The sequence below is a fragment of the Lampetra fluviatilis genome, chromosome 24 (assembly GCF_964198595.1).
Source record: "Lampetra fluviatilis chromosome 24, kcLamFluv1.1, whole genome shotgun sequence".
Taxonomy (NCBI): domain Eukaryota; kingdom Metazoa; phylum Chordata; class Hyperoartia; order Petromyzontiformes; family Petromyzontidae; genus Lampetra; species Lampetra fluviatilis.
In genome coordinates, this window is record NC_136298.1 from 7,593,416 (window position 1) to 7,608,741 (window position 15,326).

General features: G+C 51.0%; 1 protein-coding gene across 2 annotated transcripts in view; it reads left to right on the forward strand.

The window, feature by feature from the left end:
- Nucleotides 1-771: 771 nt before the first annotated feature.
- SLC6A9 (solute carrier family 6 member 9) overlaps nt 772-15,326 on the forward strand; it is a 108,904-nt gene continuing 94,349 nt past the window's right edge. For both annotated transcript variants that reach the window (XM_078867605.1, XM_078867607.1), the window contains exon 1: nt 772-1,267. The gene's annotated coding sequence lies outside the window, so the exon portion shown is untranslated. The remainder of the gene's footprint in view (nt 1,268-15,326) is intronic.

Below are 15,326 nucleotides of genomic sequence, written 5' to 3' on the forward strand. Positions count from 1 at the left end.
GAACCTGGCGACCCCCGATTCGTTTCCTGCTCACGGCCAACACCGGTGACGATTATATCTGAACCGGTCCCGGGCCTCCCCTAGGTAGACTCAGCCTCAAATTAGTACCTGGTGCGATGTGTAAACATCGCCACTAGGGAGACAAAGGCGGCCGGGCGTGGTGTTGACCACCCACCTCCTCATGTGCCTTGCCGGCCTTCAATAGGTGCTCACAGACAGCACTTGGCCCCTACAGTCTATACAGGCTACACGGGGGGGGGGGGGTCTTTGTTATAGATGAGTGTTGGGAGTGGTAGCGCAGTGATTATGGCTCGCTGCGCTATCGAGTTTCATCTCCACTGGTGAGCCAAAGGTGGCCGGGCGCGGTGCTGCCAACACCACCCCCTCGTGTGCGGGGTGGAACTCGCGAGTGGCCGCGAACAGCACTTGCCCCGACAGCCTGTTGAAGTGGGGAGCCTTTGCCTTTGTAGAGCGCTGTGGGTCAGCGCACTGAGACACGGACCGAGTTGGATGCCCGACCACGGACTGCTCCGCGATAGCTAAACCTGTCCGACGCCTCCCTCCCCATCGCCCTAAAAGCACGAGTTGTGTGCACGGTGCGCCGTGTGAAAGACCACGCCGGACTTCGTAGGCGCTCGCTAGCGGCACTTGCCTCAGCGCCCACGACGCGTGCAGGCTCCACGGGTGACCTTTATCTTTGTCCTGGGGGGGGGGGGTAGGGTGGGGAAAAGGAGGCAGAGTGTTAGGGGAGGTAGGTCACTTCGGGAAGTCGTAGGAAGGGAGGGAGGAAGGAGAGAGAGAGGGGAGAGAGGGGGGCAGGGGAGAGAGAGAGAGGCGGAGCTTTAAATGAAGAGAGAAGCCCCCTCTCCCACAGAGCTCAGCTCCACTCGCTGCCTGGGAGTGCACGCCGGGTTTACTAGACCAGTCGGACAGACCCAGAACTTCAGCACTTGTCGTCTGCCTCTCTCTCTCTTACTCACACACACACAGATCTCTTTCGCTCAAACGCACACCCATCCACCCATCTCTCTCTCAGTAGAGAGAGAGAAGACTCAGCGTCGCTGCAACTGAACGCAGGAGCCAAGCGCGGTGGTTCAAGATTCAACGGTCATCATCATCTTCAGTATCTCTCTCTCTCTCCCTCTCCTGGAGTCGCGGTAACTCTCAGCCCTGCCGCTATTGTCTCTGTCATACGAGTCTCTTCATTTGGAGCTGCCGGAAGTCCCCTCCCAGCCGCCTTTGTCTTCCCGGCGTCTCGGCAAACGAGGTTGAGTGATTTGTCGCACGTTGATCATGCCGCACGTGCGCGCGCACACGCAACACCGCACGCAACACACGCAACACCGCACGCAACACACGCAACACCGCACGCAACACACGCAACACCACACGCAACACACGCAAGCAACGCGCGTGTGTGTGTGCAGGCACACGGTATTCAACACGTGCACACGCTCAATGGCTGGACGCACACGTGCACACGAGCACACACGTACAACACGTGCAACACGCATACAAAACACGCACACCCACACGCAGACCCGAGAACACACAATCTAGCACACACGAACAGGAGTGTGTAGGCAGACAACACCGCGTTAACACGTGAATACACAAAGACAAAGGTCCTCCGTATAGCCTTTGACGGACTGTTGGGGGAAAGTTCAGTGACCGAGCACCTGTTAAGGTCGGAACGGCGCCGGGAGAAGGTCCGTGGCCAACTGCCCGCACGGCCGCATTTGGTCTCCCCACTACTGATTTTGTTTTTACACACCGCACCAGGTGCTCGTTTAAGGCTGAGTTAACACAGAGGAGCCCCAAGACCGGTTCAGATAATCTTCACTGTTGTTGGTGGCCGTGAGCGGGTGCGTCGGGTGACTGGGTTCGTAGCGCAGCGCGCTAACCGCTACACTACCGCTATCCCCACACACACACACGCGCGCACACAGACAGCGCACAGACACACACAGACACGTACAGGTGAGCACCGGCACACGAGCGCAACACGTGTTACAGCCGCGCGACTTGAATCCCGCAACCACAGAAAGAAAGCGGCTCCTCCACGATGATCGGATAGGGGGATAGGTTCCCCGACTTGTGCTCGCTCTCCCTCCCCGCGTCGATCATTGACACACCGGTACGCTCCCGCTACTCCTGACGCCGTTGTCTGCGCTTGACCACCTGAATGGAAACAATTGCCGTTGTTGCTCTGCAGCTATATCAGCAAGTACGAAAGAATAGGAACGGGTTAGAACGGAGAAGGAGCGGTGGCACGGCAGTTAGTGCACTGCGCTCCATACCCGAGGACATATGTGGCATGTGTACGTATGCACGTGTTTCTGTGTGTGGGTGCTGGCCACCCACCCCTTCGTGTGCCGTGCTGGCCTTCATAGGTGCTGTGTCGCTAACAGCACTTGCCCCAACAGCCTGCTAAGGCTATACGGGGGATCTTTGTATTTGTATACCTGTATTTGGGGGACGGAAGGTGTAGTAGCCAGCGCGATGCACTACGATCCCGGCGAAATATTCGCAACTTAAATCTGGCGAATATTTTAACAGGTTATGGGCCTCGCTTCAGGTTGACTCGGCCTCAAATGAGAGACAAACGCGGCTGGGCGTCGTGTTGACCACTCACTCCCTGGTGCTCGCTAATAGTCCTTGCCCCAACAGTCTGTTCAAGGCTTACACGGGGGATTCATATTCTTAGGTTTTTTCGGTAAAGTCACGTAGGTAAAAAATTTAAATTAATAAAAGTAAAAATAAAATAAAAATCACGACGTTTCGGAGGCAACACAAGCTTCCGTCTTCAGGTGTGTTGCCTCCGAAACGTCGTGATTTTTATTTTATTTTACTTTTATAAATTTTAATGTTTTACCTACGTGACTTTACCGAAAAAACCTAAGAATATAAATCCTTGCAGTCACGAAAGCTTCAAATCTAGAATTAACATATTTGTCGATGTTGTGTTACATCTGATCGCACGCGGGTAAGCCCACATACGTCTAGTATGAAAACGTGTATTTAGATTTTAGCCACGGCTATCATCAGTGGCGCATGATCCTGTATTGTATGTGAAAGGGTCCTGCCTCCACATCCAACTTGACCAACCCGCACTGACCACCGTGCCAAAGTATGGTCACCCCCCCCACTCCACCACAGGCATGGCGTGGCAATGCCTTCAACCAGTAGTGGTCTTTGCCAAAATGCTCATGAGTCGCATAATTATAACAAAATCTAATAATTGGCTCACATTTTGCGCAATGGTTCTTCTTAGGGCATTGACTTTATAGTAGGAGGGTCGGTCTTCGCACTCTGAATAAAGTTGACCTATTAACCGTTTAGAATTTATACTTATCGGATTTTACGGACCGTGTGTTTCGGGGGTTGTCCCAGGAACTGGTTTATATGTCTCTCGCCATCGATGATGACGATGATGGTGTTAGCCGTGACCAGGAATCTAACTTATCCGGTTGGCGAGTTGTAACTTCATAGTGCAGCGCGCTAATCACTGCGTCACCACTCCCACCCAGTAACTCGGTTGAAAGACGGCAGCTTTAATGAGAGACGTGGTCTGGTTTTTAATCTGTGTTTGTGTCACCACTGCCAACGCAGTCGCTTAAGTGATTTTATTTCATTATTTTCACCGTTGAGCCAGCAGTGTTGTGCGTGAATTCCTCAATTCTTCTTGTGCACCATGAAGATTGGCCATTGCCCGAAACGTCGCCTGTTAAGGCCACAATGTTATTGACGAAAGAGTTGAATTGTCATCGGCACACTAATTTCTGAATGACTGGGTTTCCGAGTTGCTTATTTATAATCTACTGCTGGATGAAGACCTCCCAAAGCCTTTTGATGATGGGGGAGGGGGGGTGCTGTTGTTTGACCATACTTCACCACGTTGGTCAGTTGCGGGTTGGAAGAGGTGTGGGGGTGTCCATGACTGGTTATGATATCATTCGCCGCTGATGATGTCAATCGAACTAAAGGCAACCTGGTTCGTAGTGTAAATGATATCACTGCTGCGCCGCCACTCCCCACCAAGTAACGTTTATTCGAGATGGAAAAGTCTGTTGGAATATTTATAGGACTGATCGAAAATAATAATTCCTTTTAAAAAAAGTCAACCCGTACCACCGAAAAGTGGGATCAATGTTATTTACATCAACATTGTCGTCCGCAACATCTTCATCATCAGCATCGTGATCAGCATCGTCATTTACATCAAAATCGTTATCAAAATCGTCATCAACAACATTGGTGGCATTGTGTTCCTTTCCATGGCCAACATGCCAAAAATTAAAAAGTGCGTCATTAAAATACAAATTTGTATCAATACCCATCATTATCACCATCGTCATCATCATCGCAATGATAGCTTCACACGCAGTTGCAAGTATTACGGAGATGATAACAACGTTCGAAGATTATACGAATTACACACAAGAAAGGGGGCCTATTCGGTTGATCTGTATCCCAGCGGGTGGAGTGGTGGCGCAGTGATTAGCGCACAGCACGATGACTTCGACAGCCTGAGTGGAGAGTGATATCAGAACTGCTTCGAGACGCCTCCACCTCCCTTCACCAACCCGCGGTGACTAGCGCGGTGAAGTATGGTTAAATCAGCCTCCACTGGACTGACGAGGTAAAAGCGCAGCCCTGCAAGTGCTTGCTCACGCCACTGCTGGTGGAAGGGCCTCCGCTGTCGGGAGCTGGAAGAGGTTGGAGCACCCACACTTTAACCCCACCACACGCGACATGCTCACGACGAACTGACGTGCACCTCCGACAACTATAATCGATGGATAGAGGTAGGGGTGGGAGGAGGAGGGGGGTTAAGAAACGTTTTCTTCTCATTGCTTCAACTGCCGCGCCGGAAGATCGAATCTAACCGACGGCCCCTTGCTTTGTCCGGTGTTGACGCTATGGCACCACGACAGCTCTCGCGGACTTACAACGGGGCTGTGAATGGGGCTGTGAATGGGGGTCTCCCACCTTGAGAAGTCACCACGGTGGCTAGGAGATGTTAACTACCTCGCCTGGCATGCAGGAGGTCGTGGGATCGATCCCAACCCTGGCGCCTGCTGTATATTTGGAGTGTGCGTGTCTCTCTCTCTCTCTTATCATCATCACGGTGGCTAGGAGATGTTAACTACCTCGCCTGGTATACAGGAGGTCGTGGGATCGATCCCAAACCCTGACGCTTGCTGTACATTTTGAGTTTTCGTGTCTCTCTCTATCATAATCATTATCACTGTGGCTAGGATATGTTAACTACCTCGCCTGGTATGCAGGAGTTCGTGGGTTCGATCCTGATCCTGACACCTGCTATATATTTCGAGTTTGCGTGTCTCTTTCTCTCTCTTATCATCATCACGGTGGCTAGGAGATGTTAACTTCCTCGCCTGGTATACAGGAGGTCGTGGGATCGATCCCAAACCCTGACGCCTGCTGTATATTTGGAGTTTTCGTGTTTCTGTCTCTATCATAATCATTATCACGGTGGCTAGAATATGTTAACTACCTCGCCTGGTATGCAGGAGTTCGTGGGTTCGATTCTGATCCTGACACCTGCTATATATTTCGAGTTTGCGTCTCTCTCTTCCTCCGTGATCGCGGTGGATTTTTCTCCAGGTCCTCCTGTCTTTGTCCTCCACATTCAGAATCAGCATCACGTGTGGAGAGTATTTAGCTGCTGTACATTTCCACGCGATGACGATAGGCCCCTTCGTTGAGCTGTCACTTGTATATAGCCAGGTCGCTTCTGAAAAATAACGATCCAGTATGTCTGAGTGGGCCTTAGTTAGTAAAACAAAACCGAGGACATAGAAATGGTTGATTCTCAACGGACCGTCAAGAGGAATTGAGCAGAACTGGATTTTCGAGGAAACAAATCTTCCGTTGCTGCTGTTGCGTTAGCGCTGGCCGACGAGCAACAGATAACAACACGTTCGTCACGAACGACGTTTCGGGAAACGTGGGGAGGATGCATTCAGCTTAACGTGAGATGCAAGAGTCTGCTTGAGCCGGCGCGGTCTGATCGTTTCAGAAAGTCAGAGCTCGCGATCGGACGATTAAGGTCCGAGGCAAGCCTGAGCCACGCGTCGTGGTGCGTTGATGTGGAATTTGGTAGTCAAAGGTTTTCAGCCACAAGTAAAGGAGAAGTAGCTTTCATCTTTCAGAGTTTGACCCTTACATTGGCACGTACAGTAGAAACACAATGTTTTTTTGTGAACCTGAAAACAAGCAGGGTTATGACAATAATGTTGCCACAAAATGACCACATGGCCTAACCGATAACGAAACTATGGTTGGTTTCTATGCGGGTCTATAGTTCTATGTAAATGTATGGATCTCTCTGTGAGTACAATATGTTTCCGTGTGAGTCTGTAGGTGTCCGTGTTAGTCTATGCGTCTGTGTGGCTATATCGGTCCCTCAGTGAGTTCATAGGTGTCTGTGTGAGTCTGTAGGTCTCAGTGTAATTCTATGCGTCTGTTTGGTTATATCGGTCCCTCAGTGAGTTCATAGGTGTCTGTGTGAGTCTGTAGGTCTCAGTGTAATTCTATGCGTCTGTGTGGCTATATCGGTCCCTCAGTGAGTTCATAGGTGTCTGTGTGAGTCTGTAGGTCTCAGTGTAATTCTAGGCGTCTGTGTGGCCATATGGGTCCCCGTGTGAGTCTATGGGTGTCTGTGTAAGTCTTCGGGTTTCTGTGGATGTCTATGGGTCTCCATACAGTACTAGACAATGTTCATTCATATAGCGTCCTCGAGAAGTTGGGCAGAAGGTCCGCATATTTATTGAACGCAAAGAGGCAGAGAGAGGCAGTCGGTGATAATCGGCGAGGTGAAAGGGAAGATCCTGAGTCTGAACAGGGACAGGGAGTGGACACCGCACGGATGGACGCAGGAATTCACTTGCAGTCTGTGAGGGCAGCAGAGGAGAAGAAGCGACCGCCCACTACTTAAGCGACACGGAGCTGCGACAGAGAGCTGTGGTGGCAACCGAAATTCGTGATTATAGAGTTATTGTCGTTGACTCGTATTGGTTGTTATTCCACATATATAACTAGCGAACGCTAAATTCACGTGTATATATCGTCTGCCTCAAGGATAGATGCATATTTATTTTCATATGCTGTGTATGAGTAATATCACATTTATTTGTTTCTCACTAAACAGTATTCTCCATTAAACGTAATACGGTACATTTCCTTTCACGATATATTTTTCCCTCTCATTCTAAGCTACCACAGTGGGCTTGCTATCATAGATAGATGTGCTCGAGAGGTTTAGTTCTTTAAAGGAACTCATTGATAGCATCTGCTACCACGGATGGTACCGATGATAAACTATTTGGTGATGCTGCTGCTGCTACTGCTACGCTCCATATCTACGATTAACAATAACAACACATTCGTCAATAACAACACTGTGGTCTTCAAATAAATAAAATATACATTCAGCGACGTTTCGGGAACTTATTTACGGCATGTAACATTGTTTTACGAACGAGGAATAAAATTCCACTTCCTGAAACGTCATCTGTTAAATATGTGCAATTTTAAGGCCACGGTGTTATTGAAAGAATGTGTTGACATTTCTGTTGTGCGTGATAAACGCTTGAGAGAAGGCCGACCGAGATAATAATAACTATAATATGTTCATCGTCATCGTCACAAACTGCATCTCACATTTGTTGAGGACCCTTAGACAAGGGTAGAAATCATCATCAGCTGCAAGGCGGTTAGCCGAGAACCAACAATTGCCCAAGGGCTGCAGTCCTCTTACTATTAAGATGTTTTCAGGCAGTTAACGTGGGAGGAAACCTGATCGTCCAAAGAAAAACCCGCGCGCGAGGGCGCAACACTATATCCCGTATAGAAGGGACGATGAGTTGGAGGATGCATTCTCCTGGCGAGTTAGGGTATGGCAACTGCCTCGACAGCATTCGTGCCATCCACCAACCAACCCCTCTGCTGCGCCCGCAGAGGCTGCCGTGATTATTGATCATGGGCCACGCGCATAGCCGCCATCGCCCAGCCGGCCGGCCGGCTCGAGATACGACGAAAGATCATGCGAATTCCGAGTGATTTTTTCATTGGCGTACGTGCGTGGGTGGGTGCGTGCGTTAGCTCGTGTGTGTTACGTATGCACCTGTTGATACGAGCGGCCGATTGATCAGGCAGGGGCCACGCCATGGGCCGGCGGGTGTGGCCCACTTGAGAAATTGGCAATGGGTCTAAAATGTCAAGGGCCACAAGTTCGTTAACGCGTGATACCTTGATCGATTGCAGCGGGGGCCGATCGTGCAAAACCGGAGGCTTCCGGCGAGCGCAATCCTGACAGCCCTTGATGAACAGTGCCACATCGTCCTCCATAGCCGGCCAATAAAAGTCACGCTTGATGGTTAACACAGTTTTCCGAACACCCAAGTGCATTAATTTCTCGTGCATTACGCGAGTTAGTTTCCCTCGGAGGACTGTGGGTACCACAACACAGGACCTCTGTAACTCAGCGTCTTATCGCATAAGGAGGCCATCATGAAGGGCAATGGCTGGGGACCCTACCGGAGCGGTCTTATGGTCGGCCGCTTTAATGCGGCGTCCATCTGTAGGCGGGACCATTCACTGTGAGTGAGGCCCAGTCCGCGATCTGCGGGCATTGGCACTCCATGAGGAGGAGCTGCGCCGGCAGTCGCTAGCAACTGAGGCGCGCTCCCAACTGTAGGTCTGCAATGACTAGCGGCCATCGCAAATTCACATCCACTGTGCGGTGCCAACCGAGACAAGGCATCCGCGTTACCGTGCTGTGCCCCTTTTCTGTAAATGACATCGAAGGAATACTCCTGCAACACTTCGAGCCAGCGGTGTCAGCTGACCAGAAGGTTGATCTATGCGCAGGGAGTATTGCAAGGCGGCATGATCCGTACGAACGAGAAACCGCCTACCATACAAGTAGGGCTTGTACAACTGTACAAAGTAAACAATGCTCTCTGCGCGTTACACAATAACGCTGCTCTGCGGAGGATAACACGCGGCTGCCATAGGCTACAACCCTTTCGGCGCCGTCGACCACCCTATGCCCATGTCGCTGGCGTCAGTATCCAGGACAAAGGGCAGCGAGAAGTCAGGGTAACCCAGGGGAGGCGCGTCAGCAAGGGAATCCCGAAGCGTGACAAACACTTCCTCCTTGCCCCAACGAAATTGTTGGTCCTCAGCGGACAGCGGGTGGAGTGACTTGCCAATAGTCACGAAATCAAGGACACAACGGCGGTAGTACGAGGCAAACCCCACAAAACTGCGAACCTCAGCAACTGATGTAGGGGTTGGCCAAGCACGAACACGCGCAGTTTTGTCAGGGTCGGAGGCAACCCCCGATGCGCTCACCACATTACCCAAATACCTCACGGACGACTGCAACAAGTGGCACTTCTGGGGTTTAAATTTGTGAGATCAGCAAGGCGTTGTGGCTCACTTGTGAGATCAGCAAGGCGTTGTGGCTCACTTGTGAGATCAGCAAGGCGTTGTGGCTCACTTGTGAGATCAACAAGGTGTTGTGACTCACTTGTGAGATCAACAAGGTGTTGTGACTCACTTGTGAGATCAACAAGGTGTTGTGACTCACTTGTGAGATCAACAAGGTGTTGTGACTCACTTGTGAGATCAACAAGGCGTTGTGACTCACTTGTGAGATCAACAAGGTGTTGTGGCTCACTTGTGAGATCAGCAAGGTGTTGTGGCTCACTTGTGAGATCAGCAAGGCGTTGTGACTCACTTGTGAGATCAACAAGGCGTTGTGGCTCACTTGTGAGATCAACAAGGCGTTGTGGCTCACTTGTGGCTCACTTGTGAGATCAATAAGGTGTTGTGGCTCACTTGTGAGATCAGCAAGGTGATGTGGCTCACTTGTGAGATCAGCAAGGTGTTGTGACTCACTTGTGAGATCAACAAGGTGTTGTGACTCACTTGTGAGATCAGCAAGGTGTTGTGACTCACTTGTGAGATCAGCAAGGTGTTGTGGCTCACTTGTGAGATCAGCAAGGCGTTGTGGCTCACTTGTGAGATCAGCAAGGTGTTGTGGCTCACTTGTGAGATCAACAAGGCATTGCGGCTCACTTGTGGCGAGCACTTTGGGTGTAATGAGTGCGACCGGATGACGTGTGTTGCGAACGCATTCTCAATATGGACGACACCTTCGCCATCATCATCAAAACAATAATTATAACACGGTGTGATCTTAAAATCAAGTAGGTCATCGGCGACTTATCGAGCAATGGGTGTGGGAGGAGGGGGGGGGTCTTTAATTCCCCAGTGGATTGACAAAGGGTCTGGAAATGAACGTTAATGATAGTGTCCAAGGGTTTCGACATGAGTGCACAATATTTCGATTTAAAGCTTTCGTGACTGCAGGGATTCATCTTCTTGGTTCTTTCGGTAAAGTCACGTAGAAGGGAAGTAATAAAATAATAAAAAATAAAACATGATAAAATAATTATCACGACGTTTCGGCCACAACGCAAGCAGCCGTCCTCAGGTGAAGTCTGAATGACTCTGTCTTCTCGACCGACCTGTTCTTCACCTGATGACGGCTGCTTGCGTTGTGGCCAAAACGTCGTGAAAATTATTTTATTATGTTTTATTTTTATTATTTTATTATTTCCATTCTACGTGACTTTACCGAAAGAACCAAGAAGATGAATCCCTGCAGTCACGAAAGCTTTAAATCGAAATTTTATACGTTCATTTGGTTTCATTTCTAGCCCACGTGACTGTACCGAAAGAACCAAGAAGATGAGTGCACAATGTTCAAAACTTTCGAACATCGACGGCACGGCGTCCGTAAAAGTCCCAGGGACATCCGGGGACACGCTTTGGCCAAATTCTCCCACGATTTACTCGACAGACCTGGGCCGGGACTCGAACGGTGTCGCAAAAGCGGGAATCGAGTTCAAGTCTCGCTGAACGACTCGTGAACTTCAACTCATGGGCTCGCAAATCGACGCGCAAATCGACGCGACCACGCACTGTAACACGGCCACGCATAGGGCTCCGTGCGCGTGGAGTTTTTGGTTCGTCGGCCTTTGTTTGAAACAAAAGCTGAAAAGTGCGCAAAGAAGCGTGGAGGGGTGCATGCTTGGAACGTGACGCCGAGAGAGGAACGCGCGGCGTGGCAAACACGCGCAAGTGTTACCATATTGAGCGTCAGGACCATTAAGGGAGGGTTGGGCAGGACCCCATCGCGTCTCGGGGCTCTCAGGGGGCCCGTGGTCGAGACTAACGACGGAGTGGCAGCCAGAGAGGACGTCCTCCGGCAGCAGGATGTGCACACGGGTTGACGAAGCTAGCTCCGTGGGTGGAGGTGCTTTGCGACGGATCGATTGTTGCATCGCACGACCGTGAGTGGACGACGAATGCTCGGAGAGTGGAATCGGCCTTAATGCAACAGTGGGTAGATAGATCGTGGTCGATTATTAAAAAAAAAATGTTGCGCCGAAGGTGGCGCTAATTAACGAGTGAGTACACGAGGCGCTACCCCCCACCCCCCATCCACGGCGCCGCATGTCGGATGCGCGGAGGTCGAAGTTCCCAGAGTAGCCTCTTTTTTTTACGATCAGTGCAAACAAGAAGATGCTCGGTGTAGTCGGCTCTTTGCTTCGTTCATCATTTCGTAATTTTTATTTTTTTAAACTTTGCTTTATGTAACCCCCCCCTCTCGCTCACTCTCTCGCTCGCTCTCTCGCTCACTCCCTCGCTCACTCTCTCGCTCACTCTCTCGTTCTGCACGCAGCCCTTCTCGCAGTCCAACGGCCTCTCTTCCTCCTCCTCCCCCTCTGCCTCCTCTTCCTCCTCCTCTTCCTCTTCATGCCCCGCACCGTTTGGTTTTTGTCATGCACGGCGTCTCGCGCTGCATTGTGCGCATTGTGTGCGCGGCTCGAGCTGGGGGAGAGAGGAGACACGGGAGAGGAGGAAGAGGAGGAGGTGGAGCAGGAGGAGGAGGAGGAGGCGAGAGAGGAGGAGGAGGAGAGAGGCGGTGGAGGCGAGGGAGATGGAGGAGGATGAGGATGCGAACTGTGCAAACACGTGGAGCGCATACAGATGCGCAAAAGGAGGCAGCCCCCCCCTCCTCTCCCCCTCACCATCGCACCCCTCCCTCTATCGCTGAGCTCTCCTCTCTCGCTCGCTCCTCACCCCTCACTCTCTCACTTTCTCTCGCCCCTCTTTTCTCTCTTCGCAATCTCTCTTGCCTCTCTCCTCTTCCTCACTTTCTCACTCTCCCTTTTCTCTCTCTCTATCTGAGCTCTCGTTCTCTCCCCCCTCTCACTTTGTGTCTCTCTCTCCAAGCTCCCTCTCCAGTCGAGATCTCTCTTTTTTACGATCAGAGGAAACAAGAAGATGCTCGGTGTATTCGGCACTTTGCTTCGTTCATTATTTAGTTTTTTGTTTTGTGTTTAAATGCTTTGCGTTATGTACCCCCTCTCTGCCCTCACCCTCTCTCTATCCCCTCTCGCTCTCTCTTTTATTTTTTCTACGCGTGCTCCTCTCCTCTCCCCCACCTCTCTCTTTTTTTTATTTCTCTCCAACTCTCTCATTTTCTCTGAGCTCTCACTCCATCACCCTCTCGCTCTGTCTCGCCCCCCCCCCCCTCTGTCGCACACTCTCCTTTCCCTGGACACGACACTTGGTTTATATTTTGTGAACATTGCGATGTTTATCATTTCAGGGTCTGCTTTTTTAATATCCTGCACCACGGAACAGATACACTGTGATTCATCGTTCGTCTCCGATCGACAACAACTTCTCTCTTTGCTCTCGATAATAAATTCGAGTGTTGCAGTGGCGCGTCTGTGTCGTGATCTGGGGAACGAAGTTGGGGTCCGGGTTAGGGCTTCAGGGACTCATCACAACACCTCCATCTACTCTCCCCCTCGCCTCTGACTTTCCCGTCTCGCTCACTATCCCAGCTCACTCCTCCCGCCCCTCCCACCGCGCCCTCTCCTCTCTTCCTCTCTCCTCACTCTCCCTTCTCACTCAATCCCCCCCCCCCCATTCTCCTCTCTCACTTCTCCACCCCCCCCCCCTTTATGTCGCTCTCTCTCTCTCTCTTCCCCTCCCACTCCCTCCCTACCACCTCCCTCCCTCCCTCTATCACCCCTCCCCCGTGACTCTCTCGCTGCCCATTATGGTGATGGACAGCACCAGTTTTCCTATTTTCTCCCTCATTTTATCTTTCTCTCTCACTCTCTCCTCCCTCCCTCCATCACTCCCCCCCGCCCTCCATCACCCCATCAACGCTCCGCCTCCCTCCCTCCTTCCATCACCCATCACCGCTCCCTCCCTCCCCTCTTCCATCACCCCTCTCGCTCCCTCCCTCCAATCACCCCGCCACCCCCCACCCCTCCCCCGTGTCTCTCCCGTTGCCCATAACGGTGATGGAAAGCGCCAGTTTTCCGTCTGCTGCGCTCCGTGCTCAGACGCAGATCGCTGCTCGCGCGGTTTGCTCGTTATGACCCCCGCCTGTAAATTACTCTCCGGATTGATTACGCGTGTTGCAGCACGTTGCTTAATTATGTGTTTGCGCCTCCCTCTGTGTATCTGTGTGTGTACGAGTGTGTGTGTACGTGTGTTCATAGCGCAGCGCGGTTAGCGCGCTGCGCTATGAACCTGACGACCCGAATTCGATTCCCGCTCACGGCCAACATCGGTGACGATTATCCGAACCGGTCCTGGTCCTCTCCTAGGTCGTCTCAGCCTTAAATGAGTACCTGGTGCGATGTGTAAACATCGCCACTGGGGAGACAAAGGCGGTAGGGCGTGGTGCTGGCCACCCACCCCCTCGTGTGCCGTGTCGGCCTTCATAGGTACTCGCTAACAGCACTTGCCCCAACAGTCTACGGCTATAGGGGGGGGGGGAATCGTTGTCTTTGTTGTCTGTTGGCTAAATGCAGGCGCATTGCACGCTCCGAGTAGTCGTATAGAGGTTGGAGGAGACGCGCTACCATATCCGGCAGCCCGAGTTCTATTCCCGCTCACGGCCAACATTAATCTGTGCCTCCCCGAGGTCTGTCGCCTCAGCCTTACACATGAGTACCTGATTTCGATTTAAAGCTTTCGTGACTGCAGGGATTCATCTTCTTGGTTCTTTCGTAAAAGTCACATGGAAAAGTCACGTAGAATGGAAATAAAATGTTTTATTTGTATTATTTCCATTCTACGTGACTTTACCGAAAGAACCAATTAAATGAGTACCTGGTCCAGTGTGTAACCACAAGCATTGGGGAGACAAAGGCGATCGGGCGTGGGTGTTCACGAACAGCACTTGCCCCAACATGCTGCTGAGGCTATACGGGGGGTATATATTTGTATGTGTGGCGCGTGAATGGGTGCGCATGCGTCGACACTAATGTCCGCGTGCCATTGGCTGTTCTCAAAGATTTATGAAATCCCATTGCCTGTGAACGAAAAATACCTCTCGCTGCATCCATTCGGGTCTCCGTGCGGGCGTGCAGATATTCTCGAATCGAATTTTGAACAGTGCTGTACAATCACATTAATAAGGGCGGTAATGGGACAGCGTCTCAAACACAAACGCAATCACACACACACAAGCACGCGCGCGCGCGGTGTCTATAATATCTTATTGTGATGAATCTGAACCTTACATTTTTTACTTTGTTCATATTGCGGCGAACAAGAGCGTCGTACGACGCTATCGACCCGACATCGATCCCTGGGCAGCCGTGCGCGACGCGGGTCGCGAATTGTTCCTTGAGCATGGCTTTGAAGCTCCCTCCCCTAGGTTGACTCAGCCTGACATAACAATAAAACGTGCCATTTGTCTAACCAGGAAAGTTTCGCTGATGAGTCTCAAGGCAATATTTGTTTTGCCAAGAGGGTCCTGCATTTAAGGCGGTACGGCAATGTGCGGACTAATATCATTTGTCCCCTTGTCAATTGGCTGAAATCATCTTAATGTATATAAAGGACTGCAGATCTTGGGCACACTCTCTGGCTGTTTGCCTTTCAGCTTCGACTGTGACGCGACGCTATAAAACTAAAACTTTCAACGATTTTCTTTTCAGGTGAGGCCCACTCAGCTATACTATATAGCTCTTTTTCAGAAGCGACCTGGTCACAAATGATAGCTCAACGAAGTTGCTCATCACGTAGAAATGTATAGCAGCTTAATACTCTAAACGCACGTCGATTAGAAATGTGGAGGGAAAAATCGACCACTGGGAAAACATGCTAATTCCAAATATCCAGCAGGCGTCAGGATCGGGATCGAACCTATGACCTCCTGTATACCAGGCGAGGGAGTTAACATCTCC